Source organism: Lepisosteus oculatus, chromosome 10 (assembly GCF_040954835.1).
Source record: "Lepisosteus oculatus isolate fLepOcu1 chromosome 10, fLepOcu1.hap2, whole genome shotgun sequence".
NCBI classification, from domain to species: Eukaryota; Metazoa; Chordata; class Actinopteri; order Semionotiformes; family Lepisosteidae; genus Lepisosteus; species Lepisosteus oculatus.
Window position 1 is genome coordinate 8,983,911 of NC_090705.1, and position 4,433 is coordinate 8,988,343.

The following is a 4,433-nucleotide window of genomic DNA, read 5'->3' on the forward strand; positions in this document are numbered from 1 at the left end:
AGATTAACACCGGCCCTCAGAACTGGACCCCCTGCTATGAAGTTTCATCAGATCAAGCTCCACCACACAATGCAGTCAGTGGGGTGTGAGCTGTACACTTTACAATTGACACGTTACCTAACGGCCTCGGATTTCATGTCTCTGGAGATTTATGATAAAAGCGCCGTTCTTTAGTTCCCTAATATTTTCCCAGTGCGTAACCATTATGGTGTTGTAACCATAATCAAACCTTCCGACAAGTGTGGCAGTAACTCAAGCTCATTAATAATAATAATAATAATAATAATAATAATACTACTACTACTACTACTACTACTACTACTACTACTACTACTACTAATAATAATAATAATAATAATAATAATAATAATAATAATAATAATAATAATAATCCCTCAAACTTGCAGTTCTTTTCTGGACACTCCACTCAAAGCGCTTACAGGCAATGGCGAAACCCACTACCGCCACCAATGTGAAGCACCCACATGGAATTCATCATTGATGGTTTCCAAATTTTTTCCTAGTTTTTTAAATAAACCTTCGCTACGTTTTTCAGATTTTTAAACAGCGACTGGACAAGACAGGCGTTTCCTCACTTTTGTAAAGTTTCCTGGGCAGGTGAGCAGCTGGGGGGCTGCCTCTTTCCGTGTGGCAGGCCAGGGGCTGTGCTCTGAATACACCCAGCTGCAGCTGTGCAGCCACAGTCACAGCTTTTGCTTCTTAAGGTATTTGCAATCCCAATGGGGCCACGCCTGACTTTTGTTAACCAACTGATGAATCAGCCCCACGAAAGCAGAAAGGCAAACAGAAGGCCTTTGCTTTCTGAGCCTGGTTTAGACTGAAAAGGTGAAGTGAAGGGACAGTGGTTAAATGATTGCCTTGCGTTAGGGCTGCAAAGCCTGCTAAGACTCTGTATACGCTGTGGGCAAAAACTGCTTTCTGCTGTGGTCGCTGAGCCCGTACGTCATCAGGGTCTGTTCTGCTTTATTGTCTCTCACAATAGATACTCTGCTGGTGTGTATTGTCTTTTTAGGGTCCTGTAGCATTGTAGTCTGTGTTGTGTTTGTGTGTGTGTCCTAGTGGGTGAGCTAGTGCAGCTTGGCTTGTGCTGTGGTTTGAGTGAATGGGATTGGTGCTGTTTCGGGTGTGCTGTGCTGAGGCTGGCGACTGTCCGTGTGGCTCCAGCCAGGGAGCTTCCTCGCTGGGTGGAGCTCTAGGCTTAGCGGGGCCTTGCAGTGGGAGGGATTGCGGCCGCTGCTCTGGAAGTGCAGGCAGTGTGTGTATTTGCTCTCTTCTGTACATCACTTTGCAGTCTTTATGTCTACTAAGACAACCCCAATCCTTCCAGTGACTGTCGTAATGCAAATGCTATCAGTTTCAGGAACAGCTTTGGGTTGGTTTCCCTCCAAGCCACACAGCAAGCTCTTTATAATTCCCCACCTCCCTGACCTAAGGCCATTAAACCATGGACTGAAGCAGTCAATCAACCAACCAACCAACCAACCAACCAACTAACCAATCAATCAATCAATCAATCAATCAATCAATCAATCAATCAATCAATCAATCAATCAATCAATCAACCAATCAACCAATCAACCAATCAATCAGGTATCATTTCATCAATAGCACCTTGAAATGCAGATCGTTCCCACTTTACATAAATCATATAATAAAAAAGCAGTACAGTATACAGAAAATACAATAATGGCTCCAACAGAGATATCCACTTTCATTAGGGACAGTCCTCTCTCTTTCTACACCTGTGACGGTATGAAAGAGATGAGAACAGTGGTAATTTAGATCAGCTCAGTCAACAGTCACCTCAGGCTCAGGCGAGCCGTAGGACAGACATTCAACTGTGGGACGTGGAGCAATGATGAACGATGTTGATTACAGACAGTAATCTCAAATAAACTTTATGCTTCTAACATAAAACAAAGAGCTTTATTTTTTAACACATGCTGCATGAAAAGTGAACAGTGGAAGTTGTGCCCAGGAAGTTATTCTTCATAGAGGATGCAAATAATGGGTCTGAAAAGCACAGCTCTGCGTGTTCTGTTTGTCTTTTAACAATATCAAGCTATCAATCCATCAATCTGTCAATGCTAAGTGACAGTTAGGCAGATTAGGGAAAGACTCTTTGCAATTTCTCAGAAAGGAGTGTCCGTGTAGAAAATTCATGGCTTCAGATAGTTCAGCACTATCTCTTAGTCTGTTTGAATTATACAGAAGACTAAAATAAAGCACATCCTACAATGCCTAAAAAAAAAAAAACTTTATTGTCCTTGTTGTTCAAATGCCTCAAAAGCATTGAAAAAATCTTTCCTTTACAGTCAAAACATTTTGTATTTCTTATCCTGAGATTAATGTAAGTGACAAGTGAAATATACGGTTTATTTTTGTGTAAGTGCATGCACATATTTGATCATATCATAATAAAAACATACTGTGTACAATGCAGTCAGTTCAAGTGACCATAAGTATTGGGACAGATTCACTTCATGTAAATTACAGAGTGTAAATGTCAGTATTGGGCTGCATAATTCTGTGAGGCAACAACTGCATGAAGTCTGGCACATTAAGCTCAGAAGATTCCTTGTGTAATCATTACAGATGCCTTCCTGCAGCAGTTAGTGTTAATACCTTTATCATATGTCAGTAATCCATACAACAGTTCTGTCATGAGCACTGTCCTCATAGAAGAAGCTGCTCAGAAAGCAGACTTGTACTTGTTACATTTCTTAGAATTAGTAATAAGTCTGATTTTCATTTTCCATATTGCATAATACTAATAGCAGACAAATCATACAGTTTTGGCAGTAAGATGTTGCCATAGGCAAAACTTTCAGAAAAAGAAAATTAGATCGAGTTTGACTTCTTTTTGATGTTGCTGTTTAGTTTGTTGAGATATTCTCACAGAAAGATCAAACGCCTTCCAGCTGCTGATTAAAGAACTTCCATGACATCCTCATTATTTAACACTTCCAATAAGTTCCGACCATGTTTGTAAAGGCAAGGCAAGACAAATATGAGACGACTTTTTTTTACAACACTACACATAGGCAGAAAATCATCGAGTTGAACAGATGTCCTGGGAGTTAAAGCTTATGAGAAGGCCATAACATGCCTTTTCTTGTCACTTCGCTGCCGTCAAACTTAGAACGATAGATGCCAAAACGAGAGAAGTTCCAACGACTGCTTGAGTGGGGCCATTTGAATAGATACTGCACCGTATGTAAATTTTGCCACCTCTTGGCAAGAAATTCAGCTACATGGAAAACTCGAGGAATGTAAACCAAATCTCTTAGATGTGTCAGAAAGGCAGCTGCATTTGAAAGCTCGTATTTCACTTAAGGCAGCTAAGACTTTTCTATCTCTACAGCCCTGATCCAGTGTGGTGGGGGTAGGAACTTTCCATAACGTGTGCCGTTGGGTCTTCAGACCTTAAACACCCCCTTGAGGGGCTCTGCTTCTCTTTCGCAGGTTCAGCTGTCAGGACAAACAACCGTGGCATTTACAGTAAACACATCCCTGTTTGTAGGACGAGTTTCCTTTAATGCCTGCGTGCAAAGTAATCTCTATCACAAAGAGAAAGGAGCAATGAGGAGAAATGTGCTTTTACAAACTTTATGTTTCTATCACACAGGCTGTGTTGTCACTTTCATTTGCTCCTTTTAACACACCAGCGTCAAGAGCTCTGTCAGTAGAGCATTTATCGCAATGAGCCGTGTGCGTTAAGATTATTTCATTTTAATATCCAGGGAAACTGCAGAGTCTGTCACTTGGTGTATTAGCTATCCTACACAGCTGCTGTAATTATTATTGGTGGAACACATCTCCTCTTAGGGATCTGAGCATTCAAATGACACAAAGCTCGGCTCTTCCATCTTATGTAGGGATTTTAAAAAAATAAAACCTTCTGCAATATGAAGGGAACGTCCCCGTGCCTGAGGTGCAGAAAAGCAAAGTCAATGACTCTCTAGGTCCCTTCGTTTTGAGAGTCGCAGAATACTGTGTGAATCCACCTGTCTCGTTACAGCTTACAGGTAACAGTATTAGAGTCTTGGCTGATGAGCATGGAAGCAATGAGCAATTCAACGTGCAAAGACATGGAGAAGGAGGGAGCTGTGTTCCGAGTACTGGGTGCAGAACGGTTAGACACTGCTGTGGTGCAAATTTACTGCTTTTTAAAAAAACATACATACACTACAGTACCAAACGAGTGAGGTAAATGAACTGCTTGTTTGCATTGTTCAGAGTGTAGTCTCTAAAACACTAATGGAACAAGATGTAATTTTGAATATTTTGAATATTTGGCTCGTCTTTCCAGTATTGCTGGTTTTTATTTCTTGTCCAATTCAAAATACTGTTTCCGAAATAACATTTCGGTGGTCCGCAGTGCACGTCTTGCTATGATAGTATCTTCAGTA